This window comes from Salvelinus fontinalis, chromosome 29 (assembly GCF_029448725.1).
Source record: "Salvelinus fontinalis isolate EN_2023a chromosome 29, ASM2944872v1, whole genome shotgun sequence".
NCBI lineage: Eukaryota > Metazoa > Chordata > Actinopteri > Salmoniformes > Salmonidae > Salvelinus > Salvelinus fontinalis.
The window spans coordinates 29,114,802-29,138,082 of record NC_074693.1 but is presented as its reverse complement, the minus strand read 5'-3'; the positions used below and the strand labels follow the sequence as shown (position 1 = coordinate 29,138,082).

The window sequence follows — 23,281 nt, the reverse complement described above, 5'->3', positions numbered from 1 at the left end:
GTTAAAAGGACACTGTTATTGCTATGACTGTACGGACACTTCTTACGTCTTCCCCTGGATGCCTTTACGTGATGACGATTCCAATGGGGTCGATTGCGCGTTCACAGGCCCTATAAATCAAAAAACCCTGTAGCTAGCAAGTCTTTTCTTGGTGCGTCACGCGCGTGGAGGACACCGACCCTCTCCTGTTCCAAGCGTTAGTTTAGCCTGTTATATTTCTCCGGTCATCTTTTCACTCGTTATAGGAGTTAAAAACATCATAAGGTAGTTAATTTAAAGCGTTTTATAGCAATTTATATCCGTTTAGTGCGATTTTGGGACATTTATTTCTTTAACGCTGTGAATAGCTGGGCACGCTTTCAGTTCATCCCGAACGCAGTTGGCATTTCCACATGGCAAGAGGACAGCTTTCCACCAAAAGACGATTACTCCCAAGAAAGGATCCTTTGCCCAAGATACTGATGGAAGAACAGCTCAAGGTAGGACATTTTTATTATGATAAATCGTGTTTCTGTCGAAACATTTTAGTGGCTTAGGACGCCATGTTTTTTGACGTAGCTTCGCTTGGCGCAAACTGTATTGAAAAGTAAGGATAAATTAAAAAATGTAATTCCGCAATTGTATTAAGAATTAAATTGTCTATCAATCCCTGTCCACCCTATATTTTTTAGTCACGTTTATGAGTATTTATGTATAAGAGTAGATCACTGTCTAAGTGGCGCAAGGACATTTTCTGACCAGCTTGTCTACATTTCACATTGTCTAACCATGATTTTGGTGGCTAAATATAAACATTTGCGATCAAACTCTATATGGATTGTGTAATATGATGTTACAGGAGTGTCATCGGAAGAATTCTGAGAAGGTTAGTGAAAAAATTAATATCTTTTGGCGATGTTGACTTTTATCGCTCACTTTGGCTAGAATCAATGCTGGGCTGCTATGTGCTATGTGCTATGCTAATATAACGATTTATTGTGTTTTCGCTGTAAGACACTTAGAAAATCTGAAATATTGTCTGTATTCACAGGATCTGTGTCTTTCGATTCGTGTATGCTGTGTATTTTTACGAAATGTTTGATGATTAGTAAGTAGGTAAACACGTTGCTCTAAGTAGTTTTTCTATTCCATTTGTGACGGTGGGTGCAATTGTAACCTATGCCATCTACCTGAAATATGCACTTTTTTCTAACAAAACCTATCCCATACCATAAATATGTTATCAGACTGTCATCTAATGAGTTTTTTTGTTGGTTAGGGGCTATAAATATCTTAGTTTAGCCGAATTGGTGATGGCTACTGGTGTTGGTGGACAAATAAAAGATGGTGGATTATGCTAATGTGTTTTTAGGTAATAGATGTACATCTTTACATATTGTGTCTTCCCTGTAAAACATTTTAAAAATCGGACATGTTGACTGGATTCACAAGATCTGTGTCTTTCATTAGCTGTATTGGACTTTAATGTGTGAAAGTTAAATATTTTAAAAAAATATTTTTTTTGAATTTCGCGGCACTGGTTTTTCAGTGGGGGGGGGGGGGGGGGGGGGGGGGGTGCCGCTAGCGCCACGCTGATCCTAGACAGGTTAAGAGCAGTCTGAGGCCACGGAAGGAGTGTTGTATGGCATTGAAGCTCGTTTGGAGGTTAGATAGCACAGTGTCCAAGGAAGGGCCAGAAGTATACAGAATGGTGTCGTCTGCGTAGGGGTGGATCAGGGAATCGCCCGCAACAAGAGCAACATCATTGATATATACAGAGAAAAGAGTCGGCCCGAGAATTGAACCCTGTGGTACCCCCATAGAGACTGCCAGAGGACCGGACAACGTGCCCTCCGATTTGACACACTGAACTCTGTCTGCAAAGTAGTTGGTGAACCAGGCAAGGCAGTCATAAGAAAAACCGAGGCTACTGAGTCTGCCGATAAGAATATGGTGATTGACAGAGTCGAAAGCCTTGGCCAGGTCGATGAAGACGGCTGCACAGTACTGTCTTTTATCGATGGCGGTTATGATATCGTTTAGTACCTTGAGCGTGGCTGAGGTGCACCCGTGACCGGCTCGGAAACCGGATTGCACAGCGGAGAAGGTACGGTGGGATTCGAGATGGTCAGTGATCTGTTTGTTGACTTGGCTTTCGAAGAGGGCAGGATGGATATAGGTCTGTAACAGTTTGGGTCCAGGGTGTCTCCCCCTTTGAAGAGGGGGATGACCGCGGCAGCTTTCTAATCCTTGGGGATCTCAGATGATACGAAGGAGAGGTTGAACAGGCTGGTAATAGGGGGTGCGACAATGGCGGCGGACAGTTTCAGAAATAGGGGGTCCAGATTGTCAAGCCCAGCTGATTTGTATGGGTCCAGGTTTTCCAGCTCTTTCAGAACATCTGCTATCTGGATTTGGGTAAAGGAGAAGCTGGGGAGGCTTGGGCGAGTAGCAGCGGGGGGGGCGGGGCTGTTGGCCAAGGTTGGATTCGCCAGGAGGAAGGCATGGCCAGCCGTTGAGAAATGCTTGTTGAAGTTTTCGATTATCACAGATTTATCGGTGGTGACCGTGTTACCTAGCCTCAGTGCAGTGGGCAGCTGGGAGGAAGTGCTCTTGTTCTCCATGGACTTTACAGTATCCCGGAACATTTTGGAGTTAGAGCTACAGGATGCAAATTTCTGCTTGAAAAGCTGGCCTTTGCTTTCCTGACTGACTGCGTGTATTGGTTCCTGACTTCCCTGAACAGTTGCATATCGCGGGGGCACTTCGATGCTATTGCAGTTCGCCACAGGATGTTTTTGTGCTGGTCGAGGGCAGTCAGGTCTGGAGTGAACCAAGGGCTATATCTGTTCTTAGTTCTGCATTTTTTGAACGGAGCATGCTTGTCTAATATGGTGAGGAAGTAACTTTTAAAGAATGACCAGGCATCCTCAACTGACGGGATGAGGTCAATATCCTTCCAGGGTACCCGGGCCAGGTCGATTAGAAAGGCCTGCTCGCAGAAGTGTTTTAGGGAGCGTTTGACAGTGATGAGGCGTGGTCGTTTGACCGCGGACCCGTAGCGGATACAGGCAATGAGGCAGTGATCGCTGAGATCTTGATTGAAGACAGCAGAGGTGTATTTGGAGGGCAAGTTGGTCAGGATAATGTCTATTAGGGTGCCCATGTTTACTGATTATGGGTTGTACCTGGTGGGTTCCTTGATGATTTGTGTGAGATTGAGGGCATCTAGCTTAGATTGTAGGACTGCCGGGGTGTTAAGCATATCCCAGTTTAGGTCACCTAACAGAACAAACTCTGAAGCTAAATGGGGAGCGATCAATTCACAGATGGTGTCCAGGGCACAGCTGGGAGCTGAGGGGGGTCGGTAGCAGGCGGCAACAGTGAGAGACTTATTTCTGGAGAGATTCATTTTTAAAATTAGAAGTTCGAACTGTTTGGGCATAGACCTGGAAAGTATGACAGAACTTTGCAGGCTATCTCTGCAGTAGATTGCAACTCCTCCCCCTTTGGCAGTTCTATCTTGATGGAAAATGTTATAGTTGGGTATGGAAATCTCAGAATTTTTGGTGGCCTTCCAACGCCAGGATTCAGACACGGCAAGGACATCAGGGTTGGCAGAGTGTACTAAAGCGGTGAGTAAGACAAACTTAGGGAGGTGGCTTCTGATTTTGACATGCATGAGGCCAAGGCTTTTTCGATCACAGAAGTCAACAAATGAGGCTGCCTGGGGACATGCAGGGCATGGGTTTACCTCCACATCACCCGAGGAACAGAGGAGTAGTAGGATGAGGGTGCGGCTAAAGGCTATCAAAACTGGTCGCCTAGAGCGTTGGGGACAAGGAATAAAAGGAGCGAAAAGGATAGATTCTGGGCATAATGTGCAGACAGGGGTATGGTGGGGCACGGGTACAGCGGAGGCAAGCCCAGGCACTGGGTGATGATAAGAGAGGTAGTATCTCTGGACATGCTGGTCTCAATGGGTGAGGTCACCGCATGTGTGGGAGGTGGGACAAAGGAGGTATCAGAGGTATGAAGAGTGGAACTGCGGGGTCCATTGCAAACCAAAACAATGATTACTAGCCTGAACAACAGTATACAAGGCATATTGATATTTGAGAGAGACATACAGTAAGGCATAAAGTGATTGCAGGTCTTGATTGGGAGAGCTAGCTAAAACAACCGGTGAGATAACAGCAGCTAGTCAGCTAACACAGCAACAGCAGGTAAAAATGGCGACGACTAGGCAGAGAGGGTCGGATTAACTACACACAGAGCGTGAGTTAAAACACAGAGCCGACAGATAAAACACAAATAAACAGAATGGGGTACCGTGAATTAATGGACAGTCCGGCAGGCATCAGCTATGTAGCTAAGTGATCATAGTGTCCAGGGGGCAGCCGTAGATGGAGGAGGGAAGCCGCCACTACGCTAGCGCGCGGCGTTTAAAGTTAGTAGCCCGGGGGGGTGGTCTGCTCAGACGGAGGGGGTCTGCTCAGACGGAGGCCGGTTGAGGGCACAGCGGATGGGGTATTCGTCTGCAGACCAGACGTGGTCGTGTCGACAGAGAATCCAAGCCGGATGGCGATGGCGAAAGAGGTATTGTAGAATTGTGTTTGCTAACTGGTGCTAGCTTCGTGCTAGCTTCGTGGCAGTGGCGCTAGCTGCAAACTAGCTGTGAGGATCAGAAGTAGTGGCTCAGGGACTACGGCAGGAATCCGGCGTTGTTGTGGAGAGACAGTCCGATGCTGGTAAATTGGTGAGTAATTTCCAGGCTAATAACAGCGCTGTTGTCTGTGCAGAAGGTAAAAGCTGCTAGCAGCGGCTAAAAATGACTAGATAGCTTGTAGCTGATTAGCTGGTTAGCTACTGGGGGTTCTTGAATGTGTTTCAAAGTTAAAAAATAATAGCGATTCCGTATCACATTGGGTGAGGTAGGTTACCGGAAGGTATAATCGAATTAAAAATCGAAAAGAGAAAGATTTAAAAAAAATATATATATACAAGAAATAAGAAAAATACAAACGTACACTAGAGGATGAAACAAAACACGTCTACACTGCTACGCCATCTTGGATCTTGGATGATAATTCCAGGTTGTAATGCAACAAAATAGGAAAAATGCTAAGGGACCATACTTTCGCAAGCCACTGTATAGTCAGTATCAGAATGGATAATTAACAATACACTGGCCTTAAATACATCTACAACCAAAAGTATTGTATTTGGTTCAAAGCATTCTCTTAGACCTAAATCTCAACTGGAGTTGTGAATAAAGGTTGTGTCTGTTGTCATGACGTGGCCATTTTTGTGTATAGCTAGTGGCTTCCCCCTCTCCCTCTCTCTCTCTCCTACACCCATGTTCTGTTATCTCAGGTCGTAAAATCCTGGAGGAGACTCTCTCCCCCTGGCCATGCAGAAAGAGACACATAGAGAGAATAAAGGATTTCACATGGCGAACTCCTAAATCCCCAAAATGGGAATTTAATACACAATGTCCACTTGTGAGAAGGTGGGAATGGTGGAGGACACTTAAGGGACAGGTATGATGAGTGTGATTCATTTGGTGATCTCAGAGAGGACAGGAAACCCACATAACTATATCTGAATATGTACATTTCTCAATTATGGGGTTTGAATCTAATTATTGTATAAAATGAATGAGTAAAGATGACGTGATGTAACGTGATGTTAAACCTTTAATGAAAGAGAATTGTATTCCCTTTCAAGTTTAACTAAGTCATTGGTCCGCTCCCGTAAGCACAGACATGATCTGGCGTCATGGAACGCCCTTTCCTATTGTTACAAATAAAAAACCCTCCTGAGGAAATCCTCTTCAGACCACAAAAAACTCAGTATTAGCTAAGGTTGTAATGGTTGTTGAATTCCTAACCATACCACGTGGAGCATTGGGTACACGGCGGGAAATGGTTAAACTCCGAGACTGTCGATCCCGACAGAATAAGAGCAAATCTTAGATACTAATTACTAGTCTGCAGCTAGAAATTATGTCAACCTGGGATGCGAAGACCGACAACCGCCGAAACATCTATCTATGAAAATATTTCTGAATGGGACTCTGAAATATCCATTCTAACCACAAAAGACTTCAGGGAAGCAGAGAGAGAGACGCTCGGACTAACTCTCCAACAGACAGGCTGACGATTCCATCAGCGATCACAATGAGACACTGGGCGTAAATATATATATTGATTGCAATTATTCCCGAATAAGTGAGCGTTCATGTGCAAAGATTTAGCATTTCAATTAATATAATTTTTAACTGTGTAGTGACTCCTTTTGTCTTTCCCGCCTTTTTCAGTCTAAACCCACTTCCCTTTGTCCACCAAGCCGTCATATCAGCTTAGCCCACTAGGGATCCTCCCCTATAATTTCCTTGTAACCATATCTACTGTTTGTTTGTTTATGCATTTCTGCGATTATTTAGTTAGTAAATAAATTATTAAGACAATTTGTGTATGGATGATTCATAGTAAAGGCTGTGTTCATGCAGATAACCAACAATTTACGACGTTTGGAATGAGACTAATGTGAGGTAAAGAATAATTCATTAATCAGAAGACTAATTGATCAGATATTAAATTATCTGAAGAGTTATATTGGGAAAATTATAACTTTGTAATCTGAAGATTTTCCTTGCTGCCCCGACTTCCTAGTTATTTACATCATCATTTTTTTTCTGACCACGTAAAAATAATTACAGAGAATTGATTTGATAAAATAAGTCTTCACTTTAATGATGCCAAAGACACGACACCGTTGAACAAGTTGAAGAAGCTGAACTCCTAGGAGTAACTGCTCTGCCATCAAATATTACTCAGGCAACAAGCAAGTCGTTTTAAAAATAGATAAAAACATATTGTATCACAGCACCTCTCCTCTCTCTAAATATCTACTTTAACTGTATATAATATAGTGTATATACTGTATATAGGAATAGTGTGTAAATAGTGTTTTTGTTGCCTCTTGGTGTCTTTCCTATTGTAGCTGTTTTAATGGTTGTATGGAATGTGCCTGTGAGGTTACGGTGTTTTTTTACTGCCAGGACCATGGTCAGCAATGTGAAGTATTCCCCCAGAGGCAGGCCCATGGACAGCTCAGGGGAAACTTCTAGACTCCAGCAGAACAGCCACACCTGTCTCCAGTTGTAATTAGAGCCAAACTGCAGGTGAAACCAATCAGGTGAAACCAATCAGGGCCTCTTAACATTTTGTGGTTTGAACTAGGCCTCTATGTGAAAGTTTGGCAATAACTCATTAACTTTTCATTATTCACAGATCTCTGGTGTTAAATTAACAATTTGCCTTCTCGTGCAAGAGAGGGTCATGGCAGGCAGGCAGACTCCTCTGATGGCATGCAGGCAGGCAGGCAGCACACTCCTAAAAACAAACTGCTCAGCAAAGCAAAGGCTCTTTTGACAGCTACCAGATTTATTTTAAAAATGACATTTCCAGTGTCTGTGTTTATATGTTAAGGGGGTGTTACTTTGGCAGATAATGTTACCCATCTAAAGACATTTTTATTTTTAAATAATTAACTAAATGTATGGTGTTTTTGTTTCTGTCTGTTTTATTGTTTATTGTTATACTACAAATTGTTATTTTATGGTTGCAAGTAATTTAAAAAACATGAGCTGGCGCAATTCCAGAAATAATTGCTTGTGTGTAGGTGCTGACTAACGGCGAATAAACTATAAACACCCTGGAAGGCACAGTGATGCTGAAACGTTGATAAATACCCATTCAATTGCTGGGAGTTTATACAGGGAGTGTGCGACTTTCTTTATTTTCATAGTTTATGGTTGTAAGTAATAAAATGAACTAGAAAATGTTGCAATTCTGAGTAATGACTACTTTTGTAAGGATATACAGTACACTTCAGTACTACTGAAATTGCTAAATAATTCCAATAGATGGCAAAAAAAACTCCATTAGATGGCAGCATAAGACCACAAATAACATTTCAGAACATTAGTTCTACCTGAAAACTCCCACATGCACTTTTTTCTGTCCCTTTCCACACTGCTAATGCAAGTGTTTCAGTCAAGGACTGAAAAAGCATTTAACAGATTACTGTGAATCAATATAATAATGAATCATGTTTATTTTATTAGTACCTATTTTTATGCTCAATAATTAAAATTATACTTGATTACTATTTCAATAATCATTATCAATAATCCTAAACATTAATTCAGTAACCTCTGGTCGAGAAAAAACTATTTTCCTTGGACATTCATTGTAAAATTCATCAACCAGCATCGTGGCGCTCTTTCACACAAGTAGCCAACTCAACAAGCCCCGCCACAAGCAGCGGCAGCGAGCACTCTGCCTTCTCGTGCAAGAGAGGGCCATGTTGAGGTAAATATTGTACATTTGAAACTCTTCAAAGTAGCCACCTTTTTCCTTGATGACAGCTCAATTGGGTTGAGGTAGGGTGATTGTGGAGGCCAGGTCATTTGACACAGCACTCCATCACTCTCCTTCTTGGTCAAATAGCCCTTACACAGCCTGGAGGTGTGTTGGGTCATTGTCCTGTGCAAACCAGATGGGATGTCGTATCGCTGCAGAATGCTGTGGCAGCCATGCTGGTTAAGTGTGCCTTGAATTCTAAATAAATCATGACAGTGTCACCAGCAAAGCACCCCCACACCATCACACCTCCTCCTTCACGGTGGGAACCACAGATGCGGAGATCATCCGTTCACCTACTCCGCGTCTCACAAAGACACAGCGGTTGGAACCAGAAATTTAAAAAAATTGGACTCATCAGACCAAAGGACAGATTTCCACTGGTCTAATGTCCATTGCTCATGTGTCTTGGCCCAAGCAAGTCTCTTCTTGTTATTTGTGTCCTTTAGTATGGTTTCTTTGCAGCAATTTGACCACGAAGGCCTGATTCACGCAGTCTCCTCTGAACAGTTGATGTTGAGATGTGTCTGTTACTTGAACTCTGTGAAGCATTTATTTAGGCTGCAATTCGCAACATTCACTCAATTCGATGACTGAGAACAGATTTCTACGCATATCAATTTACCCAGCAGCCATTTAGAAACAACAAATCGTACAAAGAAAATTGTTATTTCCAAATTAAAAAATGCCTTCTGGCTGTTTAAATCATTCACATCCTGAAAAAGAAGACAGGGAAGTTATTTTCCTTTAGGCTGTACACCTTTTTCTGAAGAAAAAAAATATGGTTAACCATGATCAGAACATGTTTAACGTTTGATGGCTATGCGCCAGCCATCTCTGGCGCTATAGGCCTCCACTACAAGTAACCAAGTGAACAGTGAGACTGCTTAACAAGTACCTGCAAACATAATAAAAGTTATAATAAGTTATGTGAGGTAAGCCTATGAGGTTAATGCGTCAGGTCTCATTGCTAACAATTGCAAAGCTGGGATTGTGACATAGAACAATGGGCTGTGTATAGAACGTTCCAAAAGCAGGTTGGTGCCACAGTGCTCAATAGAACTAATAGGAGCTAGCAGGGTGAAAAATACCCTAAAACATTTTTTTTTCTTTCGCGAATACTTCAAAACTACGGCAAGCAGCTGGGAAATAGTGTGGGGAGGAGGAACAGGGCGTACTGGACTCTGGAGACGCACAGGAAGCCTGGTGCGTGGTGTTGGCACTGGTGGTACTGGGCTGGTGCGAGGGGCTGCCACAGGCGGACTGGTGCGTGGAGAAGGCACCGGATAGACCGGACCGTGGAGGCGCACTACAGGTCTCGAGCACCGAGCCTGCCCAACCCTACCTGGCTGAATGCTCCCCGTAGCCAGGCCAGTGCGGCGATGTGGAATAGCCCGCACTGGGCTGTGCTGGCGAACCGGGGACACCATGCGTAGGGCTGGTGCCATGTACACCGGCCCGAGGAGACGCACTGGAGACCAGATGCGTAGAGCCAGCTTCATGGCACCTGGCTCGATGCCCAATCTAGCCCGGCCGATACGAGGTGCTGCTATGTACCGCACCGAGCTATGCCTGCGTACCGGGGACACCGTGCGCATCTCTGCATAACACGGTGCCTGCCCGGTCGCTCTCTCTCCACGGTAAGCACCTCGTAATACATTTTTCGTGCTGCCTCTCTGGCTTCCAGCCGCGCTTTCGTGCAGCCTCCTCATACCACCAAGTCTCCGCTTTCGCTGCCTCCAGCTCAGCTTTGGGGCGGCGATACTCACCAGCCTGTACCCAGGGTCCCTTGCCGTCCAGAATCTCCTCCCAAGTCCATTTCTCCAGATATCGCTGGTTCTCCTGTTGCTGCCCGTTACCACGCTGCTTGGTCCTTTTTTGGTTGGGTGGTTCTGTAACGGCTGTCGTCTTCCTCCTCGTCTGAGGAGGAGAAGTTTGAAGGATCAGAGGACCAATGCGCAGCGTGGTAATTGTTCATCTTATTTAATGAAGTGAACAACTCAAAATACAAAAACAACAAAGTGAAAACCGAAACAGTTCTATCTGGTGCAGACACACAAAGACTGAAAACAACCACCCACAAAACCCAACAGAAAACAGGCTACCTAAATATGGTTCCCAATCAGGGACAACGATTGACAGCTGCCTCTGATTGAGAACCATATCAGGCCAAACACAGAAAACCAACACAGAAATAGAAAACATAGATTACCCACCCAACTCACGCCCTGACCACACTAAAACAAAGAAAATACAAAAGAACTGTGGTCAGAACGTGACATCATGACGTTTCTCTTGTCCAGGCGCTGTCCGTGTTTTCCTTCATGTCTGTTTGTTTTTAAATATTCACTACCTGTACTTGCTTCTCGTCTCCCAGCGTCTGTCCTCACACTTCTTCAGTATGACGGTGTCTGTTAAGTCAATGAGAAAAGCCACAGTTCCATTCAGTGTCTGTCTGTCCAGAGTCCAAATGTACTGGTGAATGTCCCCCACAGAGGAGCAGGAGACCCTCATCTCTCCATGGGACAGACACTCAGAGGACAGGACACTGGCACCGTGGAGGAATGAGAACAGACAACTGTTATTTAACTCTCTAAAACAGACATGAAGGTTAGGTCGCGGTTAAAGTTAGGCCTGGGGTTAGAGTTAATGGAAAGTTAATTAAACAGTTTGTTGACAGTTAGTTGATCATCTATAAACGATCAATTGGCGAAAATTAAAATAAAGTGTTACAAAGTTTATACCTTTAGTAACCAGGAGTAGGTCTAATTGTCTTGTCTTCAGAAGAATCCCCTCTGAGTTGTAAATGTTCAAGTGATAGTTTCCATAATCAGCTTTCTCTGTGTTACTGAGCATCAACATCCCATCCTCCACATAGAACACTGCTCTGTGTTACTGAGCATCAACATCCCATCCTCCACATAGAACACTGCTCTGTGTTACTGAGCATCAACATCCCATCCTCCACATAGAACACTGCTCTGTGTTACTGAGCATCAACATCCCATCCTCCACATAGAACACTGCTCTGTGTTACTGAGCATCAACATCCCATCCTCCACATAGAACACTGCTCTGTGTTACTGAGCATCAACATCCCATCCTCCACATAGAACACTGCTCTGTGTTACTGAGCATCAACATCCCATCCTCCACATAGAACACTGCTCTGTGTTACTGAGCATCAACATCCCATCCTCCACATAGAACACTGCTCTGTGTTACTGAGCATCAACATCCCATCCTCCACATAGAACACTGCTCTGTGTTACTGAGCATCAACATCCCATCCTCCACATAGAACACTGCTCTGTGTTACTGAGCATCAACATCCCATCCTCCACATAGAACACTGCTCTGTGTTACTGAGCATCAACATCCCATCCTCCACATAGAACACTGCTCTGTGTTACTGAGCATCAACATCCCATCCTCCACATAGAACACTGCTCTGTGTTACTGAGCATCAACATCCCATCCTCCACATAGAACACTGCTCTGTGTTTTAAAGGCGGGTTGGTTGTGACTTTGTTGTTTTCTAATTTTGAAAACTTTGGTCCCTACAAGTTTCTTGAATTCAAGGTCATGACCCCTGGTGTTGGTGATCTGCCAGAGATGGCCCAGTCCCTCCCAGAACTTCATAACACTGAGATTCATCCTCTCTAGCATCACAGGACTTATCCATGCCTGAGGATGGAGTGAAAAGTTGTAATTTTCTGCATTGTGCAGAAAATTACAACTTTTTTAACGGAATCTCTTTCATCATTTCACTTATGAACTTTGTGACAAGACTGAATGTTTATCATTGATTTTAGTCATAAGATGGAGATACAATTCAAATATATCTGTATGATACTGCATAAGTGATTTTGCCTACCATAAGACAGTCCGACTAACATCATCATTAGTCCATACACAGCATGCATGTTGATAGTCTGTTACAACAAATGTTTATAGATATGTCATAGTATGTCCTGCAACCATTGACTCACAATGGGAGTCCCCGCTTCGTATTTCAAAAATAATTGAACAGTCAACCTCACTAATGCTGTCACTAACGGTCACTAACGCTGCTTGAACACTAGCTATGTATTATGTTGGTAGATAGCTACACTGTATCTTCTACAGGAAAGGAGGTGTTTAAACAGACTACTGTAATTTCATAGTGTCAGTAATGTTTTATTTTAGAACATTTCTAAAGATACAACAGTGACAAGGTATAAGCGGCCGGTTATTAACTTGGATTGTCTACTCGTCTCAAGATCACTTTAGCCCATCATTCTAGGAAGTAGGAGACGTCAGAACTGGTGACTTGAGATGTGGTCTGGGATGTTGAGATGTGGTCTGTGATGTTGTGACTATTGACTGACTACACATCAGCATTGGCTCTTCATGAAGGGAAGTGCGCCAGTATGTGTGATAAAATGTATTTCAGTGGGCCGATAGAAAAGTCAGAAAACCCTGCACATTGTCACTTAGTTTGTTGTGCTTTAAACAAGCAGTAGTAGATAAAGAGAAATTAGGTCCAGAATGTTTCAAACAGTAGTAGATCATGAGAATTTAGGTTTAAAATGTTTAAAAAGTAGTAGATAATGAGAAATTAGGTTTAAAATGTTTAAACAGTAGCAGATCATGAGAAATGAGATTCAAAATGTTTCAAAAGTAGTAGTTAATGACAAATTAGGTAGCTTGCTTTTACTTCTATCCATTCAAAATCGCACAAATACATCAAATCATAACATTATGAACACAGTAAGAATGTATATCACAAGCAATATAAAACAAAACATTGCAATGCAATACATTGTGCTATACATTTAATAATAAGTTATCACACCCTGGCCTTTGTTATATTGATTTTCTTTATTAGTTTAGTTAGGTCAGGGTGTGACATGGGGGATGTTTGTGTGTTTTGTCTAGTTTAGGGTGTGTGTATTGTTTAGGGGGTTTTGTAGTATGTATGGGGTTGTGTTCAGTGTAGGTGTTTAGGAAAGTCTATGGTTGCCTGGTTTGGTTCTCAATCAGAGACAGCTGTTTATTGTTGTCTCTGATTGGGAGCCATATTTAAGGCAGCCATAGGCTTTAGGTGTTTGTGGGTAATTGTCTATGTCTAACGTTAGTAGCTGTGTGTGCACTTTCGTTTGTAGCTTCACGTTCGTGGTTTATTGTTTTGTGTATTAGTTTGTATATGGTTCGTTTCGTCTTCATCTCTAATAAAAGAAGATGTACTCATATCACTCTGCGTATTGGTCCAATCCATGCACCTCCTCAGACGAGGAGGAGAACGAACGTGACATAAGTACTTACACAAAATGATAATTACAGCTTAATTAATAAAGGTTAAAAGAGCTACAAACATTTTCAACTGTAAGCAATATTATATAATCATTAGCAGTTATTTCATAAGGTAATCTCACAGCCTGGTTTGTCCCCATAGCAACTCTCAGGGCATCAACACGCTCTTCTGAGATCTACCCTGATCCACCTGAAAGAATCCATACACTCTGCTTACTGACTATTATCTGGAGGGAGAGAGAGAGAGACAGAGAGAGACAGAGACAGAGACAGACAGAGAGTGATAGAGAAAGTAATAAAGAGGGGAGTGATAGAGTCATAGAGAGAGACAGAGAGTGATAGAATGATTAAGAGAGAGAGGGAAGGAGAGAAAGATAGAGAAAGAGGGAGGGAGACAGAGAGGGAGAAACAGAGAAAAAGGAGGATAGTTATAACGATAAACTTCCTCAAAGAAATATACAGCTACATCTTAATTAAATGTACAATGATGCATTACTGGCCCTGTTCCAGAGGAATCTCTCTCTTAAAACTTTTACTGCCTCTGAAACCCGGATCCGGGATCCCCCCCCACCCCCCTCACACTGATTAGCATCGCTAGCATAGCGTCACATTTAAATTTTAGCATCTAAATATCATTAAATCACAAGTCCAAGACACCTAATGAAAGATACAGATCTTGTGAATCAAGTCACCATTTCAGATTTTTTAAATGTTTTACAGGGAAGACAAAATATGTAAATCTATTCGCTAACCATGTTAGCAAAAGACACCCTTTTTCTTTGTCCACCATTTTTTCTCAACACCAGTAGCTATCACCAATTCGGCTAAACTAAGATATTGATAGCCACTAACCAAGAAAAAAGCTCATCAGATGACAGTCTGATAACATATTTATGGTATAGGATAGGTTTTGTTAGAAAAATGTGCATATTTCAGGTATAAATCATAGTTTGCCATTGCAGCCAGCATCACAAATCTCACCAAAGCTCCTAGAATTACTACAGACAGCAACGTGTATTACCCATTTACACATCATAAAACATTTGTTCAAAATACACAGCACATAGCAATGGAAAGACACAGATCTTGTGAATTCAGACAACATTTCAGATTTTCTAAGTGTTTTACGGCGAAAACACAATAAATCGTTATATTAGCATACCACATACGCAAACGTTACCCGAGCACTGATTCTAGCCAAAGAGAGCGATATCATATCATCGCCAAAATATATAAATTTTTTCACTAACCTTCTCAGAATCCTTCAGATGACACTCCTGTAACATCATAGTACAACATACATATACAGTTTGTTCGAAAATGTGCATATTTAGCCATAAAAAAACGTGGTTATACAATGAAAATAGTAGCAAAACAAGCCTGGTAAAGTCGGTCGCCATCTTTGAGTGATCTAGTTTAATCAATAGCTAATCATATACTTGACTAAACAATACAGGGTTGACAGGAATCGAAAGACAAATTAGTTCTTAATGCAATCGCTGATTTACATTTTTTAAATTATCCTTACTTTTCAATACAGGTTGCTTCAAGCGAAGCTATAGCAAACAAGATGGCGACATAAACGTTTAACATTTATCGACAGAAACACGATTTATCATCATAAATTGTTCTTACTGTGAGCTGTTCTTCCATCAGAATCTTGGACAAAGAATTCTTTCTTGGGTCTAATCTTCTTTTGGTCGAAAGATGTCCACTTGTCCGTCGAAATGCCCACTAACGTACGACCGGGAGCCCGAAATGTGGCCAGCGCGTCAAAGTGCACAACAAAGCAATGCCTCAAAATCGCACTAAACGGATATAAATTGCTATGAAACGGTTTAAATTAACTACCTTATGATGTTTTTAACTCCTATAACGAGTAGAAACATGTACGGAAAAATATAACTGGCTACACTAAATCTTGGAAGAAGAGCCGTTCAGTGTCCTCCGCGCGCATTACGCATCTGGGAAAAAGTTCCTACCTACACGTGTTTTTGTTTCATAGGGGCTGTGATTGGGCAATCGACACCATTCAAATCGTCATCACGTAAAGGCATCCAGGGGAAGACGTAAGCAGTGTCCGTATCCTCATAGCAATAACAGTGGCCTTAAAACTGACTCCAGATCAGGGGCCAAAATGTGTGAAATCTGACTCCATGTCAGGGAAATTGCTGTAGAATGACTTCTGTTCCACTCAGAGACAAAATTTCAACGCCCATAGAAACTAGAGACTGTTTTCTATCCAATAATAGTAATAATATGCATATTGTACGATAATGAATTTAGTAGGAAGCCTTTTAATCTGTAATGCAATTATGCTAATGAGAAAACAGCACCCCCTGTAGTCGCAAGAAGTTAATTTAAGGTACAATGATCCATTACTGACCCTGTTCCAGAGGACTCTTTCTCTTAGTTAAATATCCATTGCATGGTTACTGACAATGTTCTTGAGGACAGGTTTTCTTCTGTAGAAACAGTATGATCCCAGACAGACTGTCAGCAGAATGAAGACTTCAGCAGGTTGGAAATAAACAAACACATTGAACCCTGTTCCTGGGGGACAGACGAGAGACAGAATAAAACTTAAATTAAGTGCTCAGCTAATGAATCAAATTTGCCAAAAATCTGATGTATTTAGTTCTCCATGTGGTCTATATAAAAACAAATATCAAAGGGACGCAAAGGAACTCATTTCATGGAATGACCCTAGAGGTCATGATGACAATGATGATTATGATGCCATCAATCGTCATCATCATCATTAATAATATGATCATGTATTATTTTGCATGATGTGTCTGCTAAAGCAAAACAAATAATGGCACAGACATAGGAATGAAAATGTGACAGTACAGTAGCTTACCTGGACACCTGCTGATGTGGTTTCTGGACGGTACAGGTGAGATCTCCTGACAGGCCTTTCTTCAGAGTGATGGTGTTTGTCTCATCACCAGGAGAGGTCTCAGTGTCTCTCAGTGTCTGTCCATCCAGAGTTCAGCTGTACTACCGTCCCCCTCAGAGGAGCAGGACACCCTCATCTATCCATGAGACGGACACTGGAGCTGTGGGGATTAAGTCAACTTCAGCAAACAGACAAAAACATATCTACATTGTGTCAAATTATTGTATATTTCTTTGGAAGCTAATAGTCATATGTCTTTTTGTTGTTGAGATAGCCCTTTACCTTCAATGAACAGGTCTAGTCTTCTGTTGGCTAATGAACTTCCATTAGAATGAAATGTTCTAAGAGGTATTCATCAGACTCCGTCCTTTCTGTGTTATCCATCCTAAATGTCCTGTTGTTCATGAAGAACTCTGATATAGCTTTAATGGAGTCATGCATTCTCACTAAATCATTTAAAATGTTGACTATGTCTGTAGCTTTATCATTGGGGTCTTTTTATAATAAGAATGTATATCCTCTGGTATCAGTCAGCTGGAGAAAGACAGACCCTCCCAGAGCTCCATAACACTGACATCCATTCTCTCTAGCATCACCGGAGGAGATGAATGCCTGAATTGCGTTCTTTGGAATATAGTGCACGATGTGGAAGGTGTGCTAACACATCGTGGAGTTGCATTATTTTCCAGAGAACGCACAGAGCCCTAAATTGATTATTCCTATCATACCATGGCTATAAATTAACATATTTGCCTCTAAAATGTATTCCTTTGCCAATAGAAATGTGCCAACATCCACTGAAGTAGCTAGCAAGTCTAGCTAGCTAAATAGCTACAGTACAGTAGTTGTCTTGGTAATAAAAAATGTAAAATAATCCCTAGCTCAGCTAACCAAACCATCATTCTTGCTTACTATTATGAAAATCGAATTCAACAATGGCATTAATGTTTTCAATTTGACGTTTGCTTTCAAAAGCAGCTAAAAAATAAAACATGTAAGAATGAGCTTCATAGACATATCTACATAGACATTGAATTAGACCAAGCAATATTAACGTGTGTTATAGGGAAATAATGCAGGCTCTAGAATGCAGGCTCTAGAATGCAATTCAAGCAAATCAAAAATGAGTATTAAACAATGCAATGGTACAATTGTTTATAATCTAATTATCTAATTTTGAGGCTTGAACATGACAATAACATACATTTATAACTATTACAATCCTATAAATGTATGAAGAGAGAAATAAAGCAAAAACGAGAAATGGACATTGAATTCTTAAGGATCCGCCCCTTTTTTTCAATTTTCACCTAAAATGTAATACCCAATCTAACTGCCTGTGGCTCAGGACCTGGAGCAAGGACATGCATATTATTGATACCATTTGAAAGGAAACATTTTAAGTTTTTGGAAATGTTAAATTAATGTAGGAGAATATAACACATTAGATCTGGTGAAAGATCTCATAAAATATAAATTTTTTGTACCATCAAGAGAAAGGCCATCATGTATTATTCCAGCCCAGGCGCAAATTGGGTTTTGGCCACTAGATGGCAGCAGTGTATGTGCAGATGTTAGACTGATCCAACGAACCATTTAATTTCTGTTAAAAATGTTGTATCAGGACTGCCCACATGTGCCAGTACAGGTTGTTCTATTTGAGTAAAATTAACATTTAACATTATTTAGCTTCTCTGAAAAGAGAAAGCTGCAAAACAAGAGTGATTTTTAGGCTATAATAACTGTCATGAGAAAAAGTCTTCAAATGCAATTTGTTTCATTATCCTCAAAAAAAGTATTAATGTAATTTAATACCAGTGCTGATTCACAGCTGCCAAAAGAACAGAAAAACGCTGAATAAAAAATAAGCTACTACCATAAAAATATTTATTAGAAGTTAACTAATGCACACAGAAAAAACTAAGGAAATTGTTTGGGCTGTTTTGAAAAAGGAATGAGTTGTTTGTCTCCATTTTAGTTACTTATCAATGACTACTCTCTGGAAGCCTACTAATGAGTCCTAAACCTCTGTCTCCCCTCTGTTAGCAAGTATCACAGGTTTTGTCGCCTCTTTCCTCATTCTGAAGACTGAGATCCTTTGAGTTCTGCATCTGAAATGTGAAATGGGGTAAATCAGTGGTGTGATGACACAGCAAGTCAGATCCTAAGTAGTGGTGACACACATATGTGCTGTACTGTAGCCTCATTGCAGGTAACTATGGTAACATTATAGGTGGGGTGCTTGCTGTGTTCTAACCTGTGGTGCTGGACTTCTCCTTCTCCTCTGAATACAGCAGGCTACCAGCATCACTGCTAGGAGGAGACCAACAGCTGAACCTGACCCCAAGATGAGCGCAATGGGTAGACCTGGTCCTAGATAGAGGAGCATTAACATGGTAGAGAGGTGATGAGCAAATTAATGAATAGTAATAAACACAACACAACATACACCGACTGTACAAAACATTAAGAACACCTTCCCAATATTGAGTTGCAACCCCCCATCTGCCCTTAGAACAGCCTCAATATGTCGGGGCATGGACTCTACAAGGTTAGCCTGGATTCACCTGGTTAGTCTTTGTCATGGAAATAGGTGTTCCTCGTGTTTTGTACTCTCAGTGTAGATGTATATCCAGGCACGTGCACAAATAGGGCTGTGCCCTCTTATAAAAAAGTGCCCTAGCAGCACAGTGGCATTTTGTCAAATGTAATAGTCATTTAAAAAAATACTTTTCAGTCTCTTTCAAATGTTTTAATTTAAATGTAACAAAGTGCACATCAAACTGGCTCATTTCATAAACTTTAATCTTGGAAAATGTCCCCTCCCCTGCACTTCAGCCCCTCACCCACACTCCAGCCCCACTTGTGCACTTGTCTGACTTCTGCATGCATTGGACTCTGACTACGGACACTGGGCGGAGAGTGTGCATACTGGAAGGCTATGTTTGAGTTGGATCTGTAATGTGTATCTCTTTCTGTTAAGGATAGCGAATAATGCATTGGACTGCTTGTTTGTATGAGGCTCAAATCAACTCAAATCAACAAATGACTTAAATGTAAATGTAAAAAATGAAACAGCATAGCCAATTAGCTGGTGTCATGACATGGCCTTTTCTGGGTATAGATCGTGGCATCCCCCTCGCTCTCTCTCTCTCTCCTACACCCATGTTCTGTTATCTCAGGTCGTAAATTTCTGCCGATTCCTAAATCCCCAAAATAGGGATTCTGGGATTCCTAAATCCCCAAAATAGGAATTTGATATAAAATGTCCACTTGTGAGAAGTTGGGAATAGTCTGTGGATACTTAAGGGACGGGTATGACGAGTGTGTTTCATTTGGTGACTTCAGAGATGACAGGAAACACACATAACTATATCTCTGAAAGTGTACATTTCTCAATTATGGGGTTTGCATCTAAGTTTTGTATAAAATGAAGTAGTAAAAATGAAGCTATTTGGGAAATGATGTAATGTGATGTTAAACCTTTAGTGTGAAAGAATTGTATTCCCTTTAAAGTTTAACTAAGTCATTGGCCCGCCCCCGTGAGCACAGACATGATCTGGCATCATGAAAAAGCCCTTTTCTACTGTTACGAATAAATCCCCCTCCTGAGGAAATCCTCTTCAGACCACAAAAAACTCAGTTTAAGCTAAGGTTGCAATGGTAGTTGAATTCCTAACCATACCATGTGGAGCATTGGCTACACGGAGGGAAATGGTAAAACTCTGAGACTATCGATCCCGACAGAATAAGAGCAAAACTTAGATACTGATTACTAGTCTGCAGCTAGAAATTGTCAACCTGGAATGCGAAGACCGACAACCGCCGAAACATCTATCTATAAGAACATTTCTAAATGGTACTCTGAAGCATACATCTAACCACGAAAGACTTTGATCTTCAGGGAAGCAGAGAGAGAGACGATGATGGACTGACTCTCTAACAGAGATCACAATGACACACTGGGCGTAAATATATATATGGATTGCAATTATTCCCGAATGAGTGAGCGTTCATTGTGCAAAGCATTAGCATTTCAATTAATATAATTATAGTAGTACTGTGTGTAGTGAGTCTTCTGTTCTTTCCCGGCTGTTTTCAGTCCACACCCGGTTCCCTTTGTCCACCAAGCCGTCATATCGGCTTAGCCCACTAGGGAACCTCCCCTATCATTTCCTTGTAACCATATCTACTGTGTTGTTTATTCATATCTGTGATTATTAAGTTAGTTAGTAAATAAATTATTAAGACAATTGCTGTTTGGATGAATCCTAGTAAAGGCTGGGTTCGTGCCGATAACCAACAATTTACGACATTTTGAATGAGACTAACGTGAGGTAAAGAATCATTCATTAATTAGAAGAATAAATGATCAGATGTTAAAATACCTGAAGAGTTATATTAGGAAAATTATAACTTTGTAATCTGAAGATTTTCCTTGGTGCCCCGACTTCCTAGTTAATTACATTTACATGATTACTTTGATGACGTAATAATAATTACAGAGAATTGATTTGATAAAATAACAGTCTTCACTTTAATGATTCCAAAGACACGACACTAGGTAGCAGAGTTACATCTTCATTCACTATGATCAGCTGATAGCCACTCTTTTCCTACTGTCAATAATTTAGTCGTCTCTAGACCAGTTGCTAGGAGTTAATGTAACTTACTTGCTTACAATCTGTAATGAGGCCATAATGAATTGGCCTATACATATTGAAATTTGGAAACAGAGACAGTTGGTACAGTTTCCATTTCTATTTATGAAACAGGCTCCTGTGGGCAGCCCTGTTTACAGCTGATGAGGACCCCCTGACTGAAATCAGGCCACTGTTACCAGGCAACAACACCCACAGAGCACAACAACAGCACTCATCTACAGAAGTTGGTAACACAGAAGCACATATAGCATGCTGACCACTTCCTTTATGAGAATATAAGTATAGCAACCTAAACTGAAGGTCTACATTTTTCTTAAACTCCTACTGGTTGTTTGCATTCAATGATTCCATGGCTTTTAAGCCCCTTATACATACGGAGTCTATAGAAGTCTAAGCCCCCTTTTTCCACATTTTGTTAGTGGGATTTTAAATTATTTAATTGTAATTTGTTTTACATTGATCTACACAAAATTCTCCATAATGTCAAAGTGGAAAGAACATTTTACATATTTGTTTTTCAAATTAATAAAAATGTAATAACTACAATAGTCATGGAATAAGTATTCATTCATTTTGTTAAGACAAGCCTAAATTAGTTCAGAAGTAAAATGTGGCTTAACAAATCACATAAGTTATATGGACTGAAATAATGTGTTGACATGATTTTTGAATGACTACCCTTTCGAATGTTCCCCATACATAGAACATCTGTAAGGTCCCTCAGTCATTCAGTCATTTGCTTTGTTAAAATCCCCAACTACAACAAATGCGGCCTCAGGATTTGTGGTTACCAGTTTGCAAAAAGTCCAGTGTAGTTCCTAGAGGGCCATCGTGGTATCGGCTTGAGGGGGAATATAAATGGCTGTGACTATAACCGAAGAATATTCTCATGGGAGGTAATACGTTCGGCATTTGATTGTGAGGTATTCTAGGTTGGGTGAACAAAAGGACTTTGAGTTTCTGTATGTTATCACAATCACACTCCTGAATCGGATTATAAATCCACTCTGAATACCTCTTCTCCGCCGGCGGCATCTTGGACCAGCCTCTGGGATAAGTTCAATTGCCCTGGGGGGAACAAACAAGTCGTATTCCTGGTCGTAACGCTGCTGAGTTACCGCCGCTCTCATATCCAAAAGTTATTTCCGGCTGTACGTAATAACACAAAAAATGTTCTGGGCTAATAATGAAAGAAATAACACACTGAAAAGTTGCTTAGGAGCTAGAAGCAGAGCTGCCATGTCTGTCCGCACCATCTTACTCTATGTCAGCATGTGAAGTAGCTAGCTACTGTCGCAGTAAAATCGGCTAAACAAACTGCACTATCAATTTAGAACTCCATCTCACTGAATTCAACTTGCTGCTCATCTCTGCCCAGAGTTAGAGCAGAGTATGTTTCTGTCCCACTTTTAAGGAGATGGGGAACTCCATTGGACTAGTATTAACGCTCATTGTGTATAGACCATGCTGTGCATTCTGGGTGATTCTGACAGCTCTCCTTCAAGTAGTGAATGGGAGTTATTTGAGATAATTAACTTGTTCTCTGTGATATCGTATAGTTTTGGACATAACATACTTTCGAGGAAAATAGGCAGTTCTCAACTCATATCCTGACTTTGAGAAGGGATTGAGTGACGATTAGTTTAGCAACCGCGTGACGCAGCTTAACAACGTGAATGCGATGGGTTGACAGTCAGTTGGGTGGGAATCCTTTCTATAATATCTCTGTTTTCCAGAAACACAGGATGCACTGTGACATGATACTTGAAGGAGAAACCGAGTTGAATAATTTGGTACACTGTTTAGATTGGGCACATTTAAGCAAAATATATACTTTGTCATGACTTTGCGATCTGGTTTACTGGTAATTGTTTTAAAAGCGTTATGAAATGTGATAGTTTGTTATCCCCAATCTCCAGTGACGAGAATGATGTAGCCATGATGTGTTTCTAAACAATTTTCTGACTTTCACAGACGGACCACTTAGAAGTTAAATCATGGGGACATTT

General features: G+C 41.2%; 1 long non-coding RNA gene across 1 annotated transcript in view; it reads right to left on the bottom strand.

The window, feature by feature from the left end:
- LOC129827797 (uncharacterized) overlaps positions 1–22,727 on the bottom strand; it is a 61,753-nt gene extending 39,026 nt beyond the window's left edge. Inside the window, exons 1-5 of the long non-coding RNA XR_008755221.1 lie at positions 22,288–22,727; positions 18,866–18,981; positions 16,570–18,719; positions 16,093–16,259; positions 10,181–13,933 (exon numbers count right to left, since the gene is read on the bottom strand). This is a non-coding gene — a long non-coding RNA (uncharacterized LOC129827797). The remainder of the gene's footprint in view (positions 1–10,180; positions 13,934–16,092; positions 16,260–16,569; positions 18,720–18,865; positions 18,982–22,287) is intronic.
- Positions 22,728–23,281: the final 554 nt, after the last annotated feature.